Source organism: Rousettus aegyptiacus, unplaced genomic scaffold (assembly GCF_014176215.1).
Source record: "Rousettus aegyptiacus isolate mRouAeg1 unplaced genomic scaffold, mRouAeg1.p scaffold_m13_p_9, whole genome shotgun sequence".
Classification (NCBI taxonomy): domain Eukaryota; kingdom Metazoa; phylum Chordata; class Mammalia; order Chiroptera; family Pteropodidae; genus Rousettus; species Rousettus aegyptiacus.
In genome coordinates this window covers 36786337-36809410 of record NW_023416312.1, presented here as the reverse complement: position 1 = coordinate 36809410, position 23074 = coordinate 36786337, and the positions used below count along the sequence as shown (strand labels likewise).

At 37.0% G+C, this 23074-nt stretch overlaps 1 protein-coding gene across 16 annotated transcripts in view; it reads left to right on the top strand.

The window, feature by feature from the left end:
* The window catches only part of ZC3H12B (zinc finger CCCH-type containing 12B), a 335593-nt gene that overhangs the window by 287656 nt on the left and 24863 nt on the right, over positions 1–23074 (top strand). For 8 of the 16 annotated variants that reach the window (XM_036226362.1, XM_036226367.1, XM_036226359.1 and 5 more), the window contains one exon: positions 5715–5930. The exons of 4 other annotated variants lie outside the window; for them this stretch is intronic. The gene's annotated coding sequence lies outside the window, so the exon portion shown is untranslated. The remainder of the gene's footprint in view (positions 1–5714; positions 5931–23074) is intronic. 4 more of the 16 variants (XM_016123405.2, XM_036226364.1, XM_016123402.2 and 1 more) reach the window with 2 other exon arrangements.

Here is a 23074-nt window from a genome sequence, read left to right as displayed (position 1 = left end):
TTGAAATATGATTTCAATTTCTTGCTCTCTCTCTTCTCCTTCTGGTACCTCTATGATGCAAATGTTGTGGCACTTGGTATTGTCCCAGAGACCCCTTAAACTATCTTCATTTATTTTTGGATTCTTTTTGTTTGTTTCTGCTCTGGTTGGATGTTCTCTGCTACCTCATCCTCTAAATTGTTGATTCAATCCTCCACTTTTCCCAACCTGTTGGTTTTCTCTAATTGACTCTTCAATCAGATATTGTATTCTTCAATTCTGACTGGTTCTTTTTTTTGTTTTCCATCTCCATTTTTATGTTTTCTAGATCTTTGTTAAAGTTCTCACTGAGTTCATCTACTCTTCCCCTAAGTTCATTGAGCATCCTCATAACCAGTTTTTGTTTTGAACTCTGCATCTGGTAGATTGCTTATCTCTACTTTGTTAAGTTCTTTTTCTGGAGTTTTGTTCTATTCTTTCATATGGGATGTATTTTTTATCTCCCCATTATGGCTGCCTCCCTGTGCTTGTTATTAGGTAAGGCTCCTAAGTTTTTCAGTGTTAGTGGAGTGGCTTTATGTAGTAGGTATCTTGTGGTTCCGTGTCAGAGTCTTCCCTGGTAACCTGAGCGAGGTGCTCAAGGTGTGTCTCTTGTGTGAATTGTGTCCCCTTTTGATGTAGCCGAGACTTGGTTGATGTTTGAACTTCGATGGGAAGAATTGACCCTTGGGACTTATAGTTTATGAGTACTGGCTGGTGACAGGCCAAACCTGCAGAGTAGCATTCACTTTAACAGAGATCTGGTGCCTGCCCAATCTTTCCTGCTAGTGTGTTTTCCTCAGATGCAGCCCTGGGTGGTACTTCATTTCCATCAATGGTGGAAGCAGAACACTGGATGTGCCAGCCCAAAGGTCTCCTGGGAGGGGCCCAGCCACAAGCCAAGTTCAGCCACAGCCTGTGTACTTCCTAGGCCACCTGGTAAGAGTCACCAAGCAATCCACAGATGGATGCTACTTGTGCTGAGCTTAGAAGTGCCTCAAGAGGCCAAGCCAGAAACCAACTGGCTGCTACTAATGACAGGGTTAATGCTGCTCAGCAAGAGTTATGAACCATGCCAAGGCCAGCTGCTGCTTCTTTGGTTTTGTGAGCCTTTGAGAGATTTCAGGAAAGTCTTCAGCATGAGCCAAGACAGGCCATTTGTATTGAATAAACTAGGGGTCCTGAACCCTTGGGCTGAAAACAGGAACTAATCTGTGGCCTTTTAGTTACTGGGCTGCACAGCAAGAGGTGAGCAGTGAGTGAGCAAACAAAGCTTCATCTGTATTTGCAGCCACTCTCCAGTGCTAGCATCACCACTTCAGCTCCACCTCAGATCATTAGGCACTTGGGCGGGCCAGCAAGTTGGGAGAGGCAGAGTCTCAGGGAATCCCCTGGGTGGAGTGACCTGTGTTATCCAAGCTGATGGAGACTCAGGTATAGCGGCTACCTGCATCTGCATGCTGGGAGAGGGCAGAACTCAACCAAGGAACTATGGATACTGGCAGTGCTTCTGTTTAGGTAAAAGCCACCCTTCCAGTCCTTGCCCTGAAGCCCAACAACTCAGTGTCTCCCTATGTGTTCGTGGCACTCCTTGAGTGGCTGGCCCAGTGCTGGAGCTCAGAGTAAGTTAGTCTGTCACTGAGTAATCCAGGCACAGGCCCTTTAAGAGGATTGTCTGCTACTCTCTTAGACTTCTGTCTCCCTCAACCACAATCTCTGCTGTTTTTTCTAGCCAGAGGTTCTGCGCACTTCTCTTCTCGGTACTTGGACCCTGATAAGGGTGCCAAGACTGTATTCTGTGAAGAAAATTAAAGTCTTTTCAAAAAATAGTACTGGTTTGGTGGTGATAAAATCTTTAGTGTTTTCTTATCTGAGCAGCTCTTTATCTCTCCTTCAATTTTAAATGATAGCCTTTCTGGGTAAAGTAGTCTTGGTTGTAGGACCTTGCTTTTCATCACTTTGAATATTTTGTTCCAAGTTCTTCTAGTCTGCAAAATTTCTGTTGATAAATCCTCTGACAGTCTTATGAGAGCTCTCTTATAGTTAACTAACTACCTTTCTCTTGCTGATTTTAAGATTCTCTCATTGTCTTGAACCTTTGCCAGTTAAGTTTTGATATGTCCTGGTTTGGGTCTCTTCTGTTTCATCTTGTTTGGGATTTTTTGTGCTTCCTGGACATGTATGTCTATTTCCTTTGTCATATTAGGGAAGTTTTCAGTCATTATTCCATCGAATAAGTCTCAATCTCATGTTTCTTTCTTCTGCTGGTACCCCTGTGATGAGAATGTTGTTATGCTTGCTGTTGTTTGATAGGTTCCTTAAACTATCTTCATTTTTATTTTTTTTCTTGTTGCTGTTCTGATTAGGTGTTTTCTACTACATTGTCTTCTAAATCACTGATTCAATTTTCTGCTTTATCAAATTTCCTCTTGATTCCTTCTAGTGTATTTTTATTTCAGTATTGTATTATTCATTTCTGACGGTTTTTTCATGGTTTCTATGTCTTTTTTTATACTTGCTGTCTCTTTGTTGAAGTTCTCACTAAATTACTTAAGCATGCTTACAACCATTATTTTGAACTTTGCATCTGGTAAATTGCTTGCCTCCATTTTGTTTTGTTTTATTTTGTTTTCTGATGTTTTCTCCTGTCCTGTCTCTTTATTAGGGATGTGTTTTTTGTTTCCTCATTTGGTTGCCTCTCTATATTTCTTTTATGTATTATATAGATTTGCCACATCTCCCAGTCTTGTCAGGGTGGCTGTACATATTTAAGTGTCTTGTGGGGCCCAGTGATGCAGTCTCCCTGATCACCCGTGCTGGGACTCCAGCAATGTCTCTTGTGGGTTGTGTGTGCCCTCTTGTTATAGTTTAGCCTTGAAATTATTGGCATGTCAGTAGGTGGAATTGACCCTTGGGCTTACTAGCTATGAGACTTGGCCAAGACCACAGCATAGAGCTACTGTGTGGTGGCTAATCCCATGGAGCAGGATTCGCCCAGAGGGCTCTGGTGACTGCCAAGACCACCCTTTGTGTGTGCCATGTTTGGGGCTGTTTGGGTGGTGTTTTCTTATAATTTAAAATTGCTCGACAGGTGTGCTGGCTCTTGGAAGGGGACCCTGTGTAGCTGCTGCATGTTACTGCTCTGGGTCTACCTGGTAGGAGCTACAAAGTGATCTGCAGTTGGTCACTGCCTTTGCTGGTCTTGGAGGTGTGTGGGAGAGGATATACTGTGAATCAAGGCTGGCCATCACTAGTACCAGGCTTGGGGCACCTCAGCTAATGGCCCAGGAAACCCCTAGGCCTGTGACCACCTGCCAGCTGTCCATAAGTCTCAGCTACTGAAAGAACCTCAGGTGATATGGGTGATGGGGGTTGAGTTAGGCGGGTTCTCAGGGAGTCAGCAGGATTGGGCAAGTGGTGTTCAATAGGTTAATGTAGATTCAGATTTGATGCCAGTGCTGAGCCTGAGGCTGCTTTGCAAACATCTTAGAGCCCACCAAGGCCAGCTGCCATTCACTTTGGCCCTTGGACCCCCTAAAGTTGTTCAAGAACAACTTGAGTGCGGGTCAACGAGCTTCATGAAATCCTCTGGCATTGCGCAAGTTGGTGTGTACAGAGTCCAAGAGAGTCACCAGGGTGGAGAGAGTAGAGTTTACCAGGCCAATGGAAGTTCATATTTGTCCGTGTGGGGGGAGGGCTCTACACAGGAAACATTGCATCCATGTGCTGGCTACACAGGAGGAGGACAAACCACAGGGACATGGCAGCTTTTTCTTTAGCTTTTGCCCTAAAAACACACAACTCAGTTTCTCCCTGTATGTTTCTGGCACCTCCCACCTGCTTTCCCTCAGTCAAAATTCAGAGTAAGTGCCTTCTCTCTCACTCAGATGGCAGAAGCCTCGCTGATTTTCACAGCCCAATGTTGTGGGGGCTGTTCTTCCCAGCATTGGTGCTCCAAGCTAGGGAGTCCATTGTGGGGCTGCCCCTGGCTGTTCAGGACAGACATCTGCAGTCAAGAAATTCCTCCCAAATCTCAACTGCCACACATGGATGCAGGGCTAACCAATTTTGCATCTCTGCCATTCCCAGCAGTTTCAAGGTGTCTTCTTTATATCCTTAGTAATAGAACTTCTATTCATCTAATCTTTGGATGGTTCTCTGGGTTGATTGTTCTATATTTCATTTGCAATTTTAATATGGTCATGGAAAGAGGCAAGCATGCCATCTTGACCGGAACCTCTCTTTTGTCTATTTTTTAATTGCATTTTTTTGAAGTTTAGGAATGCTTTATGTATTCTGGCTATTAAACCCTTTCATATATATGTTTTCCAAATATTTTCTCTGATTCCATACATTACTTTTTCACTCTTTTGTTTCTGTCATTTAATGCTCAGAAGTTTTTAAGTTTGATGTATTTTATCTACTTTTTTACTTTTGTTGTTCTTATGGTGTCATATCCAAGAAATCATTACCAAAGCCAATGTCATGAAGATTTCTTTCTGTTTTATTCTAAGAATTTTATAGTGTTAGCTCTTACATTTATGTCCATTTTTGAGCTAATTTTTGTATATGTCATAAAGTAAGGGTACAAATTCATTCTTTTGTATGTGGACATCCAGTTTTCCCAATATCATTTAATGAAAAGACTTTTTCCCCCCCACTGAATGGTCTTGGCACCCTTGTAAAAAATAATTTGATGATATATGAGAGAGATTTATTATGGACTCTCTATTGTATTCTATTGAACTGTATGTCTCTTCATGTCAGTGCCACACTATTTTCATTGCCTAAGTTTGTAATACATTTTGAAATCTATAAGTATGAGACCTCCAACTTTGTTCCTTGTCAAGATTGTTTTGGCTATTCTGGTTACCTTGAGATTTCATATGAATGTCAAGGTAGATTTTTCTATTTCTGAAAAAAAAAAACACCATCGGGATTTTAATAGGGATTAAGTTAAATCTGTAGATAACATCAAGGAGCCTTGCCATCTTAACAATATTAAGCCTTCCAATCCATGGACACATGGGATTTCCTTTTGACTTGATGAATGTTCTAAAATTAGTGATGGTTTCACATATCCCTAAATGTACCAAAAATCACTGAATTTAATATTTTAAATGGATGAATTTTATTATATGTTAATTATATACAATAATTAAAAAATGATCAAATATACAGTGTCCATACCAACATCTGCTTTTACTGCTTTTATGTATGTAAAGATATGGTAGTAGTTTGGTGTGCTGTAGATGATCTTGATATATTCTATATTCTACCTAATTTTCATAATAAATATGGTTTTATTATTATAGTTTATATCATTATATCCTCACCAAAATAATTTTTTTAATGTCAGGCAATTATTATTTCCATTTAATATCAGGAAATGCAAGTACAATAAATTTGTGAGAATCTTTTAACAAGATTCATTGGCTGAAAATAAGCAGAGGTAAGACTTGAACATAGGTCTCTGAATACAGTGTCTGTGCTCTTTCCATTATGTCATACCACTTATAATGAATCACTAATCTTATAAACTCTTTGAGGTCAAGGACTCTTTATACATCATTGTATCAAAAACAATACCTGGTCAACAGCAAGTGCTTCATAAATATTTATTAGACTTTTAAACTGATATGTAATTTACAAAGTACATTACATATATTATCTTATTTAATCTTTACCATGACCAGAAAGTAACACCTCCACTTTATACTTGTTAAAACTGGAGCTCAGAATGATGTAACCAAGGTGGCAACATAGGTCATTCCTGCCTTCACTCCTCATTACAAGAAGAACAACTAACATCTATTCCAGAACAAGACTGCACTGAGAGAATCCTAGAACATGGGGGTGAGGCTGAAGCACCCACCTGCACCTGAGAGACCAAGACAGGCTGCATTAGAAGGGTAAGACAACCACCTACATGTTGCCCACATTACTCCTCCCCTAGGACAATGCAATACCACACAGAGTGGTCTCTGATTTCTGAGCCTCTGGTTCCTTCAATGGGAAAAAAGAGAACACAGTAAGACAACCAGTCTCCCCTAGCATTGTATGTCACTTTGTGGGAGCCTCTATTCTGATCTTGCACCATGGAGATTTCAGGGAAATCTGCAGGGCCCAGCCACTGGGAATCTGAATAAGACAGAGAATAGGGCAGGGGCTTTCAAAAAACATCACATGGATCTTAGCAGACCAAGTTCATACCTTCAGTGCTTAAGTAGTAATCCCACCAGCAGCTTTGTTTATCTACAGAATCAAGACAAGGGCACACTCTGATTAGGAAACTTGGTGGGGGCACAGATCTGCCTGATTCATATCCTCAAATGAGTTTTTCTGACTCTAGAGCCTGGTTTGCCCACACCCAGGAAAAGTGCTGAGTGATAGCACCACTCACTGTGGAGGGTGCCTTTCAGGCCCCTTTGACCAGAAGGATTGGTGACAACTCCTTGAAGTTGTTTGGTTCAGTGGTGCTCAATCCTAGAAGTGTGTGGGTAGAACTGATTACCCTAGAGCAAAGCAAGTATCAGGCATGGAGGCTTCCCAGTTATGCACAAATAAGGAGATTAAATCATAACCAAGGTTGGGGGTAGCTCACAGCCCCTCCCAACTGGTAAGTATGTTTGGGAAATTGATAGTAGCCTGGAGCATCCCCTCTTATCCCTTATAGGCAAGAGGGCTGAGACATAGCCCCACCTGCTTTGGAAAGAGTCTTCTAGTTCCATCTGACAATAAGGGCTAGAGAAAACTCCTATAAACTAGGCAGCCAAGTGGTCTTTGATCCAAGGGAAGGGAAAACAGACCTAATAGTTTGCAGAGCAAAGCCAATGGCCCTATTTAGCCAGGGGCCAGAGAAGTAGGTCAGCTCAGGAAGTGGGTCATCTTGGGAAGTGGGTTATCTTGAGTTAAGACAATAAACAAAGAGATTTACCACTTTTAGAGCTGCTGCTTTTGCTATGGCCAGGTAAGGAATCTAATTCACAGCTTTGCCCAGTGTTGAGTACAATCTTCAGCCTGTCCAACCAGCGATCCTAGTTAGAGCACAGGGGAAGCTGTGTCATCCATTTAACAGTCATATGAACAGTGACACTTAGAAAGCTAATTAATAGCCTATCTATTACTGAATACGGTGCCCAGTCTTGGCTATTCTGTAAGCCTGAGCAGAGAATTCAGGCAACCTTGGAACCAAGCCAGCAGTTCTATCCGATTGTTCTCAGCCAATGACACTCCTTATCCTTGTCCTCAAAGCTCAAAAAGTTGTTTGACTCAAATATAGATAATAATAGTAGGCTCTACCTGCCCAAAGACATTACCAACAGACACACACAGGAACGCAAACTGAGCTGGCTGGTGAAGAAATGTCTCTGATAAAGCAAACCTGTTGAGTCTGGAAAAAAGAGTCCCATTACTCAAGTGTGCAGATACCAACCAAAGGAATCAAGGATCAAAAAATAGTTAATATGAAAGACACCACCAAAGGAAACTAATAAAGCTCCAATAATTGACCTTAAAAAATGGAGATCTATGAATTGTCAGATTAAGAATTCAGAATAATCCTTTTAAGGAAGTTTAGTAAACTCCAAAAAACACATACAGACAACTAAACAAAATTAAGGAAACGATACATGAAGAAAATTAAAGGTTTGATATCAAAATAGCAACCATAAATAAAAAACAAATTCTAAAGCTGAAAAATACAATAACTGAACTGAAGAATTCAATAGAGTTTCAAAAACATACAACCAAGCAGAAGAAATAATAAACACCTCAGAGGATAGGGCATTGGAAATTATCCAGTCAGAGGAGCAAAAAGAAAAAAATAAAAGAAAAAGAGTGAAGAAAGCCTATAGGAATTATGGGACAAAATACAAAGAAGAAATATTTGCCTTATGAGAATTCCAGAAGGAGAAGATAAAGAGAAAGGGATAGAAAGCATACTTAAAGCAATAATAAATAAAAACTGCCAATATCTGGGGATGAAAATTAGACAATCAGACTCATGAGATCCAAAGGACCCCAAATTGGTAGAACTCAAACAGAGCTAAACCAAGTTGCATTACAATTAAATTTTCAAAAGTCAAAGTAGAGAAAGAATTTTAAGAGCAGCAAGAGAAAAGAGAAAAGTTACATACAAGGGAACCCTCATAAGACTATAGGCAAATTTCTCAACAGAAACTTGACCAGGAGAGAAAGAGATGACATTCAAACTATGAAAGAAAACAACTGTCAATCAGGAATTCTATACAAAGCGAAGCTGTCCTTCAGAAAAAAAAGAAGAAATAGACTTTCTTGAACAAACGAATCTTGAGGAATTTGTTAGCACCAAATCTGCCTTACAAAGAATGCTGAAGGTAGTTCTTTGAGCAGAAGGAAAGCAATGCTAATTAACATCATAAAAACACACAAAAATAGTATAAATCTCAATGGTAATAGTAAATATATAGTCATAGTTAGATTCTGCAATATGGTAATAATGATACATAACTCAATTAAATGTTTTAAAAAATGAACAAAGCAAAAATAACCATAAAATTGAAACTCAGAGAAGTTAATTTCTCAGTTTCTTGGCTAGTAAGGTAATTAAGACTTTGTAGTAATAGTCCTCCAACTTTGTTCCTTTTTAGATTATTTTGACTATTCAGATTTGCATTTTCATGTAATTTTAAGGATCAGCTGGTCAGTTTCTGCAAAAAAAATGCTCCACGATTTTGATAAAAATTGCAGTGAATCTGTAAATCATTTGTGGGTAGTATCACCATCTTAACAATACTGTCTTCCATTCCATGAACATAGGGTGTCTTCATTTCTGTAGGTCTTTCATTTTTAATGAGGTTTTTTTTATTTTCAGTTCCCAAATTTTGCACACACTTGTTAAATTTTTTGCTAAGTATTTTTGAAGTTATTATAAATAGAATTTTCTTAATTTCATTTTAAGATTGTTTACTTCTTGTGTATGAAAATATAATTAATTTTTGTATACTGATCTTTGTTTTCTACAACATTGTTAAATTAATTTATTAATTCTAATAATTTATTTTGAGTTCCTTAGAATCTTTTTCATAAAATATATTATCTGTAAATGGAAATATTTTTACACATTATTTTTTTTTTTGCTTAAATGTGTTGGCTATAACATTAATATTAATGTTGAATAGAATTAGCAAGAGTATTCATACTCGTTTTGTTCCTGGTCTTAGGAAAAAGTTTACAGTCTATTGCCATTAAGTTTAATGTCAGCTGTGGGCTTTCCTTAAATGCCCTTTGTCAAGTTTAGAAACATTTCTTCTATTCCTACTTTGTTATTTAATTTAACCATAAAAGATTGTTGAATTTTATCAGATTCTTTTTCTATGTTTATTGAAATCTCCCTGTTTTTTATCTGATCAACATGGTGTATTATATTGATTGATTTTCGTATGTTCAACCAACCTTACATTCCTGAGTTGATTTCTATGTGATTGTGATGTGTAATTTTTTTATGCTCTTGGATTGGTTTTGTTGGTATTTTCTTGAGAATTTTTGCATCTGTATTCATAAAGTATATTGGTCTGTGGTTTCCTTTTCTTGTGATATCTGGTTTGGTTTTGGTATCAGGATAATACTTGTTCCATATGTGGGAAGTCTTTTCTCTTATTCTATTTTTTTTGAAAGAGGCCTTAAAACATTTGGTAGTATTTACCAGTGCAACTGTCTGAGTTGATTTTTCTTTCTGGGAATTTTTGTAAACTTTTTAATAATTTTTTATTTTTCAATTGCAGTTTGCTTACAATATAATGTTAATTTCAAGTGTAAAAAATGGTTATTAGATATTTATATAACTTATGAAGTGATCACCCTGATAAATCTAGTATCCATCTGAAATCATACATAATTATTACAATATTATTGACTATATTCTTTATGCTATACTTTATATCCCCATGACTATTTTGTAACTAACAACTTGTACTTTTTAATCCCTTATCCTTTTTCACCAACTCTCACCAATTCACCTCCCATCTGGCAACCAATAAAATGTTCTTCATAGCTATGAGTTTGTTTCTTTTTTATTTTTTATTTTTTTTATTTTGTTCTTTAGATTCCACGTGTAAGTGAAATCATATGGCATTGGTCTTTCTCTGATTTAAAGTCTATTTCGTCTGGTATAAGTATTGCTATCATAGCTGCTTATTTGTTTGCTTGCTTGTTTGTTTCCATTTCCATGAAATAACTTTTCCTATCCCTTTACTTTCAGTCTGTGTATGTCTTAATCTGAAGTGAGTCTCTTGTAGGTAGCCTATGTAAAGATCTTGTTTTCTTATCCATTTAGCCACCCTATCTTTTAATTGGAGCATTTAATTCATTTTCATTTAAAGTAATTGCATCTGGTAGATTGTTTATCTCCACTTTGGTTCTTTTTCTGGAGCTTTGTTCTGTTCTTTCATGAGGAACATGTTTCTTTTCTTACCCATTTTGGCTGCTTCCCTTTGTTTCTTTCTATTTATTAAGTAGTGTTGTAGCTGCCAGCCCCCGAAAGACATGCAGACCACTGGAACTCAGTGAGTTATAGGAAACACTCTTTATTCAGCCAGCTGGTTCTGCCAGGGGTACGCAGACCCCAAATTAAGCAGCAGCAAAATGTAGAGGTACAGGGGTTTTAAGCCTAAAATCCCATTCTTCATTCTGTCTAAACGCAAAGGTCTATCTTTCTTCTGTTCACTACTTGTCAACTCAGAGGTCAAGTGCGTAAGTAGGGGTACAGAAGCAGAAAGCTTATTGTTAGAATGTTAGGTTCCTATGGGTGACAGCCTATGTTCCCATGGACATAGCCATGTTCCCATGGGCATAGCCAAGTAGTAATTTTCCTGCAAGTAATAAATTTCTAGCAGTCATTTTTCAGCCATTACAATAGGGCTGTTAGATCTTTCAGTCTTAGTAGAGTGGCCTTATGTAGTACTTGTCTTGTAGGGTCCAGTGGTACACTCATCCTGGTTACCTGAGCTGGGTACTCCAAGTGCATTGCTTGTATGAGTTGTGTGTACCCTCCTGTTATGGTTGAGCCTTGTTTGCTGTTTGCATATCAATGAGAAGGATTGACTGTTGAGCAGATTGGTTGTGAGGATTAGCCGATGACTACAGTAGAGAAGCTGTTGTGCAGAGGCTGACCCTGTGAAGCAAGATTTGCTTTAGCGAGCCTCTGATGCTAGCCTAATCTTCCCTTTGGGTATGTCATCCTCAAATGTCTCCATGGGTAGAGCTCCAACTCAGTCCAAAGCCGGCCACTGAGTGAACTAGCCCTGGGATCTCCTAGGAGGGGCCCCACTGCAAGCCATGTTTACCTGCAGCCTGTGTCCTGCCTGGGGCCGCCTGGCATGAGTCACCAAGTAATCAACAGATGGCTACACCTTGCACTAGGCTTGGAAGTTCCTCAAAGGCCAAACCACAAACTGAGGCCAGCTGCAGATAGTACCAGGCTTGGGGCTGCTCAGCAAGAGATATAAGGCATGCTGAGGCAAGATGCTGTTTGTTTGGGTTTTATGAATCTTGGAGAGAGTTTACGAAAGTCTGCAGCATGAGCCAAAACAAGCCATTTGGATGGAAAATCTAATGGAATCATCTTGGGTAGGCCCACAGTTTGGAAGAGGCAAGGTCTCAGGGAATCTCCAGGACAGGGTAAGGGATGTTATCCCGGTGGATGGAGACTCAGGTATAGCAGCTGGCTGTGTCTTCATGCTGGGAGGGGGTAGGGCTCAACAAAGAAACAATGGACTCTGTCAGCATTTCTGTCTGGGAGAAAGCTGCTCTCCCGTCATTACCTTGAAGCCAAACAATTCAGTTCCTCCCTGCATGTCCCTGGTACCTTTTGAGCCAGTGCTCCAGAACTGGAGCTCGGAGTGAGTAAGTCCATTAGTAATTCCATGCACAGGCCTTTTAAATGTCTGGGACTCCAACAGCCCTCCATCTCACTCAGCCACAATTTCCACTGGTTTTCACACCTGGAAACTATGGGGCCTTCTCATCCCAGCCCTGGAACCTTGGGCTAGGGGGCCTGGTATGGGCTTGAGACTCCTTGTTCCTCTAGGGGGACCTCTGCAGCCAAGACATGTGTTTAACCAGCACATGAGGATATGTGACCAACTTGTTCTTCATCTCTGCCCCTCCTACAAGTCTCAAGTTTGATTCTTCTGTATGTCTTTCATTGTAGGATTTCTGTTCAGTTAGACTTCAGGCAATTCTCAATGATGGTTATTCTGTAGTTTAATTTTGTAGTTGTAATTTTAATGCGGTCATGAGGGGAGGGAAGTACCACATTAACCTACTTCACCATTCTGACTCTATTTCTATCATCTTTTTAGTCTATATAATTTATTTATGTTTTAATCTTTATTATTTCCCCCTTTCTGCTAATGTTAGGCTCTGTTATTTTTTTTCTAGTTTGTTGAGTTGTAAAATTAGCTCATCTGTTTAAGAGTTTTTTCTTGATTTATCTCTATAAAGTTTCCTCGTAAAATTGCGTTTGCTGTGTCCTATAAGTTTGGCATGTTATTTTTCTATTTTTCTTTCTCTCAGATACTTTCTGATCTCCCTTTTGATTTATCCTTTGACCTATTGATTTTTCAAGTGTTTTGTCTAATTGCCACATTTGTGAATTTTTCAAATTTGCTTCTTGTTATTCTTGTCTTGTTTTATACCACTGTGGTCAGAAAACATATTTGATATGATCTCCATCTCCTTAAAATTGTTAAGAATTGCTTTGTGACCCAAAATATGATTTATCTTTGAGAATGTTTCATGTGTACTTGAGAAGAATGTGTATTCCATTTCCTTAGGATGGAATGTTATATATATATATATATATATATATATATATATATATATATATATATATCTGTTAGGTATTTTTAATCTATAGTGTTATTCAAATCCACTGTTTCCATAATGATTTGCTGACTATACACAGTAGTCCACTCTTATCTGTGAGGGATATGTTCCAAGACTCCCAGTGGATGCCTGAAACCATGGACAGTACTGAACCCTATACACATGATGCTTTTTCCCATATATACATATTTCCAATAGTTAATTTATAAATCAGGCACAGTAGAGATTAACAACAATAACAAATAATAGAACAGTTATAGCAATACACTGTAATAAAAGTTATATCAATGTGGTCTCTCTCTCTAAAACTATCTCATTGTACTATAATCACCTTTTCACTTATTGGAAGCATTTTATGGCTTTTCTTTGGCATATCTGAATTGCCAACAGTGCTTCTTTTGTGCTTTGGGGTTATTATTAAGTAAAAGATTACTTGAACACTAGTACTGTGATACAGCAACAGTCAATCTGAAAATTGAGATGGCTACTAAGTGACTAATGGGCAGGTAGCATATAAAGCTTGAATACACTGGACAAAGGGATGATTCATGTCCTGAGCAGGATGGAATGAGATGGCATGATATTTCATCACACTACTCAGAATAGCATGCAACTTAAAACTTAGGAATTTTTTATTTATGGAATTTCTCATTTAATATTTTTGTACTGTGGTTGACTGCAGGTAACTGAAACCACAAAAAGTGAAATCGCAGATGAGGGGGAACTACTGTAATCCATCCAATGTTGAATATGCAGTACTGAAATCCCCAATTATTATTGTATTGCTGCCTATTTCTCTCTTCGGTTGCTTATTTTTGCTTTTGGTATTTACTTACTACAATGTTAGGTACATACATATATTTAAAATAGTTATATCTTCTTGATTAATTGATGCCTTTTTCATTATACAGTAATATTCTTTTTCTCTTGTGACCAATTTTGACTAAAAATCTGTCTTATCTCAGTATAGCCACTCCTGCTCTCTTTTTTTTAATGGAATATATTTTTTCTATCTCTTCACTTTCAGTCTATGTTTGTCCTTAAATGAGTCTCTTGTAGGCAGCACATTGTCGGATGTTGTTTTTATATCTATTTAGCCACTACATGTCTTTCGATTGGAGAATATAATCGATTTAAAGTAATTATTGATAGATTAAAAACTTAATATTGTCATTTTTTATTACTTCCTAACTCTTCTGTAGTTTTTATTTTATTTCTTCCATTCTCAATGCCTTCCATTGTAATTTACTTTTTGTATTAATATGCTTTCATTCCTTTCTTTATTTTGCATCCATTAAAAATTGTTATAATTATTTTAATACTATGGACTTTTAACATTTATACTGGAAATAAAAGGTGATTGATGCACCATCATTATAGTCATTATAGTATTAGAGTATTCTGAATTTGATTATACATTTACCTTTACCAGTGAGTTTTATACTTTCATACTTTTTATGTTGTTATTTTATGTCCTTTCACTTCAACTTGAAGAATTCGCTTTGTATTTCTTGTAAGGCAGGTCTACTTATGATGAACGCTCTCAGCTTTTGTTTGTCCTTCATTTCTTAAGGACAGTTGTATGGTACTTGTGGCATGACCAAGGACTAATAGGGCTTTAGCTGAGTTCATAGGGAGATGGAACTGTTTCCAGGTCTGTAGCTAGGACCATAGTTGGTGAGCCAGCCACTTGGATATGGATCTGCTTTCTCAAAATGGACATCATTGGTCTTGGGCTCTACAGAGTTTTCACAATCACCTATCTGAATCCCAAAGCTCCCACAAAGCACTTTTGTTCATGGATAACTGTCAAATTATTATTGCTGAGAGGAGATGCAAGCAGGGCACCCCCTATTATATTATACTGTTGGCATCACCTGTGCCGTGCTTTTTGTTTCTTTGCATGTCTCATAAATTTTACTGAAAACTAGACACTTTAAATAAGATAATCAGATTCTGTCCTCTCTCTAAGGTATATTGTTGTAGTTATTTAGTGACTTCTGAAGTAGTTCCATAAAGTTTGTATACTTTGTTGTGGGTGAACACTAAGGTCTCTGCTTGAAATAGCTTAGTTATCAGCTAATGGTTTAACAAAGATTTTCTTAAATTCCTTGAACCAATAAGTTTCCCTCCCTTTTCCAAGGGACTTTGTGTGCATGTTGAGACACACTTTCAACAGTCTAGGAGACATTTGATAATTTTGCTTTAGCCTTTACTACCTGCTGCCCAGAGCCTTAAAGTCAGCCAAACGTGAGAGATTAGGGGTTTTACAGATTGTTTCTGAACACATTCACATCCCTGCACATGTACATGTTCTTCTAGATTCCCATAAATACTTGGGATCTTTTTGATGTCTCCTATGGACATCTAGTTCCCAGCTTTTCCCTACAAGAGTTTTACTCGGCTTCTTGTTTACCCCAACTGTTGTTATGACATAAGGCATGTTGAACGAGTGTCTCTAATTGTTATTGATAAACATCCCTGGGGAAATATTTGTTCACCATGCTCTAGCTCTAAGTCAAGTCAAATAAAGACAATCACTGTGATTCAAATTTTCTAAGGAACTTCAAGACAGATCACATAATGATAGTTCAATGGGGATGGGACTTTGGAGGAGCTTCAAACTCATTCTGATCGCTCTATTGGCTTCTGAGTTGCTGGATCTCATGGCTACTGCGAGTGTGAGCTGTTGGCTTTCAAGGCCACATGGATATGAGGAGGGAGATGGGAATAGGGCAAATCAAAATGCCACAACATTTTCTGTTCTTATGAAGGGTCAGTCATTAATTTGTTGTTTTTACGTTTGTGTTTTGTTTTTGTTTTTGAATAAACACTCCTTGGATTATTACAAGTCTTTGACTAATTTCCAGAATTCTGGAAAAGTTAACTTTAACATTTTTTTATTGTTTATATTATTTATATTGACAAGCAGGTTTTTGAAAGTCTTTTCTGTATAATTTCTGCTGACATCATCTATAGCTAGTATTTAAAGTTATGTAGCTATCAAAAAATTTCATAGCATAAAGGTAATTAAATGAACTTTAAGGTATTTGGAGAGCTATTTCTTTGCAGTGTTTTCATTATTTTTTTAACTCATTTCCCATTTAGAAAATAAAATGAAGCTCACTGCCAGCATTAATATAATTTTACATAAACATGTTATTTGAGGCTGAAGCAAATCTAACCGGTTTTCAATGTGAAAATAAAACATAAAAACTGTTTTTGGAGTTATTTCTAAACAGAACTTATCTCTAAACTTAATGTAACAGAAATGTATACATAAATTGGATTCATCAAATGAATCTTCAGCTAACAACTGTTTGAGAATGATGTTAACATCATAGGTAGGAATGCTACATTTTCTAGAATTTGATATTTTCAGCAATTGAGAATTATTATATTTTTTAAGTAGAAATACCACTATTAAAAACAGAATGTATAAATAGAATGATGTGATTTGTTCCTAAAGACTATTGATATATTAGCAATGCAATAATAATAATAAAAGCGAGATATTTCTAGGCAAACTTTGGAGGAAAGTTTAGGACTGTAATCCATGAGTTATTTTGGGGCAAATGGGAAAATGTTTAATGTTGACTGAAACACAAAGTCAATTATAGACAGATTTTTTTAAGGAAATCACCCATAGATAATAAGTAACTCACAAGAAATCATTTTAACCCAACTCATCATCATTTAGGTAAAAGTTAGGGCTATATGTAACTGATATAATGATTTTTTAAATATCTTTGATCAGCTGAACTTGATAGCAGGCATTTTAAAATATGTCAGTAGCTACAACAGTACAAAGAGAAAATATTTAATAAAATATTTATTAAAAACTTACCATGTACATAGCATTGTACAAACGTTGGGATTGGGGAAAGCAGAGATACAAACATGAATGTGAACTCTTGCCTTCAGTAGAGCTCACAGTCTAGTAGAGGAGAGAGACAGATTTGTAACAAATGAGGGACGGAGTGTAAGCAGGAGAAGTAGAGGGGAGAGAATCCTGAGTGTAGAGAGCTTTACTAAGTATTCTTGACCCCGCTGTGGTCTTTCACACCTTAATGCCCTTTTTTATGTTACTCCATCTAGCCAGCATGTTTTCTACAATTTTCTTATCCTTTCCCTGATGAACCCTCAGAGCTAGCTCAAATCTTACTTTCTTCACTTTGAATAAAATAATTACTTATTTCATTCTTGGTATTCCCTTAGCACATATAAACAATGTTATGAAGGAATATTACACTGTTCTGTAACTATTTGATTACATGTTTGCCTCACCTAATAGAATGTGAGTACCATATAGGGACTTGTCATATTTGTTTTAGAACCCTCAGTACTTGGAGCAGTACTGGGCATGTATTATGCAGAGAAAGAGTGAAAAATTAGAACTTTTTGGCCTCATTCTTGTTTTTTGAGATAGGCTTGTAACGATAGGAACTTTCCTCTTAATACCACTTTTACTGCGTCCCAAAAGTTTTGGTCCGATAAGGGCCTAATATTGAAAATATACAAAGAACTCTACAACTCAATAACAACAAAAAAATCCAATTTAAAAATGGGCAGAGAGTGTGAACATACACTTCTCCCAAGAAGATATACAAATGGCCAACAAACATAAAAAGGATGCACAACCTCACTAGCCATTAGGGAAATGCAAATCAAAACCATAATGAGATACAATCTCACACCTGTTAGAATAGTTGTTATCAATAGGACATTAGTAAGAAGTGTTGAAGAGGATGTGGAGGAAAAGGAACCCTCATAGACTGCTGGTGAGACTGCAGGTTGGTACAGCCACTATGGATAACAGTGTGATGTTCCTCAATAAACTAAGAATTGATCTACCATATGATCCAGCAATCCCTCTACTGAGTATTTACCCAAAAGACTTGAAAACATTTATCCCAAAAGATATTTGCACACTGATGTTCATAGCAGCATTATTCACCATGGCCAGGACATGGAAGCAACTGAAGTGTCCTACAATAAATAATTGGATAAAGAACCAGTGGTACATATATGCAATGGACCATTACTCAGCCATAAGAAGAGATGAAATATTGTCATTTGTGACAACATGGCCTTTGAGATAATCATGCCAAGCGAAATAAACCAGACAGAAAAAGTTGAAAACCGCATATCAGTCATATGTGGGATATAAATATAAAAGCAACAAACAAACATTACAAATAGAGACTCGTAGACGGGGACAGTGGACTAGTGGTTCAGAGAGAAGTGGGGAACATGGGGAGAAGATGGAATAAAAAGGGGTCAAATACGTGGTGACTGAAATCTAACTATGAGTGGTGAGCACACAATGCAATATATCAATATATCAATATCAATATATATATACATATATATGTGTGTGTGTGTATGTATGTGTGTATATATATATATATATATGACTTACTGTTGAATTGTGCACTTGTAACTTATTGGATTTTGTTAATCAATGTCACCATAATAAAAAATAATTAAAAAAAAGGAATATGTCAAATGCGGGTTGAGATGTGCTGCATCTACATTCAATGACACAGTATGAAAATAAAAATTATCTCATTAAAAAAATAGAACTTTTTAACTTAAAAATCCAAGTTGGCACAGTGATTTTATAATGTGGAAGAGTAGCTTTCGGATATCCTCCTAGTGATAATGTTTAGATAAGACAATAATAATGCAAGCCCAAGGGAATACTAGTTTGACATCATTCTTCAACAGTATAGTTCATGGTGAAGCAACCTACCAAGTCTGGAAGTATGAAAACAGGTTAGATGGACAACTGGCATAGAACTTTACAGTTTATAAATAGCTTTCACACCTGTTTTGCACTTAATCTTTACAAACACTTATGAAGTAGATGCCATCATTGTTCTCAATTTACAAATGAAGAAACTATGGCTTAGAGAGGTATTATAATTTGTCCAAGCTCACACAATTAGAATCACAACAGAATTGGGACTAACACTTGAGTCTCCTGACTCTCATTCTACTATAGCTGTCACTGCTTATTATTAAGTGATTCACACAACTTTCTACTGTAACCAATAGCAATAGTATCTTACATTTATATAATTTCACAGTTTATAATATACTTTCAACCTACATGTTGTTGTTTGGTCCTCACACCATTCCTCTCAGCAACAGATGAATATCCCCATTTTTCAGATGAGAAAATAGACTCATAGGTGAGATGACTGCATAAAGTCACACAGCTCTTGTAAATGATACAAGGATGTTTTGAACCCATATGTCCTGACTCCAATTCCAAAGGCAGGCTTCTCACTATATTTGTCTCCCTTAGTCCTGTTTGAAACCTTCAAGGCTTACCAACACCCTGGACTCATGGAATTGCCAGGAGAGTGCCTGTGGCATAACAAGGTTGACATATTATTTAGTATAACATATATCGCATTATCAAGCATTCCTTATTCTTAAATCCTGAAATATTTTTAACTGTTTCTTATGAACTTCACTGGCTGCAGAAGTGCAGTGCTACTGAGTTAGAATAGAGCAGCTGCTAGAAAAACAACAACACATAACTGTCTGAGGAAGTGAAAACAATGTGTTGGTTTAAAAAAGGAAAATTAAGGCTTATGAGACTCTAATAACCTCTAACACTGTTCTGCTTCCCCTTTCCCTTCTATCCCCATTTGTCTCCCAATACAGTTTGGAATTATTTTTAGAGATTTTGGAGCTAAGCAGACTGAAGCTGATGGCATTATAGCTGCAATACTGCAGCTGCTCCTCAGAATTGTCCTGATCATTGAGTTTTTTTCTTATTTTAGTCTAATAATTTAATACGAAGAAAGAAACTAAGGTATACTCTATTCCACTCATTATTCAAAGCAATAAAATTGGAGAGAATCAAGAAAGATCATGCTCAGTATTATTAACTGAATGAGATGCTCAAGATATGTTCCTTGCTGTTAAAGTCACAAAACACCATTATTTATTTTTTTTTTCAATTTACTGGAAGCATAGAATGACATAGCCACATTTTCCTACAGCTTTTGACCAAAAGAGTCTTAGAGTTGGGAGTATGTGGCACAGAGAGGAAAAGAGAGAATGGAGAGGAAGGCGAGAAAAGGGGAGAGTGGATAAGAGAGCAAAAGAGAGATAAGAAACTTCAGCAATGAGTTGAAAAGTATGTGTGTTTGTGTGTTCTCTAGAGAAGCCATTTTAATAACAGCTCCTCAGCCATCCCTAGTGACCAGAGAACACACATTTACTACACAGTTTCTCTAACAGAGATTATCTCTGTAGTGTATGATATAGCTTTCCCACATAAATTTCAAGTGATTTTTCTCCAGACCTTCTTTTTATAGCAAAAAGAAACTAGTAAGTATTTAACTTACAGCTTTCTTGAACTTCTGGAAAGTTGAGCAGTAGAAATGTTTTTTGTTTGTTTATTTGTTTGTTTTGGTATGGCAGATTGAATCCAATATAAATTAAGGTTATATTTACCAGTGTGATTTTAATTAGTTTGAACAACGGAGTGTATGTAGTATGAAGTGTTTTAGATATGCTATTGACAATCCTTCCTAAGGGATAAATGGTGATAGAAGGTAGCAGGGAAATGAACCCCAGTTCAAAACCTAAGAATGGGTCTTGAAATTAAATCATTGTGTGTCTATTGTATTTGAAATCCTAGAAAGATGAATGAATGATGAAAATCAACAGACCATTATTTTACTATAAACGTGTTTTATAAAGCTTTAACATTTGATATGGGAGCATGGGACAAGAATTGAGGGCATCTAATCATACAAATACGTGAAACAAAATCCTAAAGTTTAAATAAGCTCAGTTGTGCTTGTTTATGGTGGTGACAGTTTTTGCTGTGACGCACATCATATTGAAAATGCATTGAAGATCAAGAAATTTTAAAAAGAAAAAGAAAAAGCAAAATTTGTTTTAAAGGGTTGTGTAAAAATTGACAGTAGACAAGCTGAAAATCATATTCTCATTGAGGGAAATCTCATTTTTACAAATCATAGAAAATATGCTATTTCTTATATTTATTTCTTTGCTAAGTGTTACTACCTATAAAGAATTCAAAAGTGCATGAACAAGTGGGTGTGATTGGATGTTGAAGAAACAGTGAAGCAAGTATTTATTCCTTTTATGATATAAGTGCTGTATATAATTTATTTAATACAAATGACAATGGAAACAGTTGGACTTTCTCAGATTGCCTTCAAGTGAACCTTTTACATTTTGAAAATCAGTAAAGGTTTCAAATCTATTTGACTCCCAAGCATTGAGAAAGCTTACACTTTATGTTTCTCCCTGGGATTTGTGTAACTTCTTCAGCTGATGTGCTTGACACAGGGAATTAAAAGTAGACTATGTAAGTCATAACAACCCAAATCTGGGTTGTGTAGGAAATGATGTGGCCCTGTTGATTGAAAGTGTGTATGTGAAAGCACTTAGGCAACTCCAATATGCAATGTGAATGTAAATGATTGTTCATATTTTATGACTGTTACTAAAGTTTCATAATAACTTTTATATTTTTCCATTTTAAAGTAAAATATGATGGTTTGATACAATACAAATTTGGATTTGTTCTCTTTAAAGCTAATTCTAAAAACAATGGTACTGTTCAAAGAATAGAAAATGAAAAAAGAGCTTAGTATTCTTGTGACTGAAACTGTAGTCACTTCTCAATTATCAGGGTCCCACTAAAAATCCCACACAATAGATAATTTTTACATGCATATTTTATTTGAGGATGCATACTATGAAAAAAAATACTAGAAGGGAAGGGGAAGAGCAGTTGTCTAACTAGGTGTTCCTAAGTCTCTCTTAAAACATGCCTTCGCAGAGCACAAATTGAGATTTAACAACTCCACAATACTAAAGTGGCTTAACTACATGTAAATAATTGAGAATTTACTATTCTGTTCTTGACTTAGCATCTTCTGGATTGACTCTGTCCTACATGGATACTGGGCTTTTTTGAACACTTTCAATGATTTTGGCTCAGTAGACATGGCCAGATTTTTTTGCTTCTGTATAGGGCGCTGTATGCAGAAGTCCCCAAACCCTGGGCCAAAACCAGTTTTGTGCCTGTTAGGAACTGGGCCTCACAGCAGAAGGTTAGTGATGGATGTGCAAACAAAGCTTCATCTGTATTTGCAGCTATTCCCCAGCACTAGCATCACAGCCTCAGCTCCACTTCAAATCATCAGGCATTAGATTCTCATAAGAGCACTAGTCCCTGGTGCCAAAATGGTTGGGGACCACTATAGTATAGCATATTTTGGCTCTAACCAAAAGATAAAGTGGCTGAAAGGATAAGAAAACAAGACTCCTATATATAAAAAGTAAGGGGATGGGAAAATATATTGCTTTGATGGCCCTAGAAGGTATGTAAGTCAGACAAAGAAAGGTAAACACTACATGATTTCATTTACATGCAGAATCTAAGGAATAAAAAGAACAAACTAATCAAGAACAGACTCACAAATATAGTGGGCAATTTTGTGACTGGGGGAATGGGTGAGGGGTTAAAGAAGTACAAATTAGTAGCTGATGGATTGTCACAGGAATGGTGAGCGCAGTGTAGGGAATGCAGTTAGCATGAATATGTTGGCTAGGTGGAGGGTCAGGGGAGGGAAGGAGCAACTGGGGGGATTGTTTTATGAACTACATAGATGTCTGAGAAATGTACTGTATACTTGAAAATAATTAAAATAAATTAATTTAAAAAATAAGAAAATTTTGATACATGCTACAACATGGATGAAGCTTGAGAACCTTATCCTAAGTGAAACAAGCCATTCACAAAATGACAGATCCTGCATGATCACATGATTATGCAGTATCAAGAGCAGTTAAATTAATTGAGACAGAAAGTAGAATGCTGGTTTCCAGGGTCTGGGGGAAGAGGAAGATAGGAAATTATTGTTTAATGGGTATAGAGTTTTAGTTTTGCACGATAAAAAGAGTTCTAGGAGAGATTGGGCAAAATGGCATAAATGATAGAGGCTCTGTTCAATCTGCTTTTAAGACTGCATCAAAGTTGTCATGGAAGGACAGAGCAAACTGCAAGCAGTCACCTAAAGTCTAGATGAACAGAAGCACTACAACTAGAGAGAAATAAGAAATCACCCTGCAATGGGAGGAGACAGGAGGGAACAAAGACTCAAGATTGCCCAGTCCCCAGTGGCTG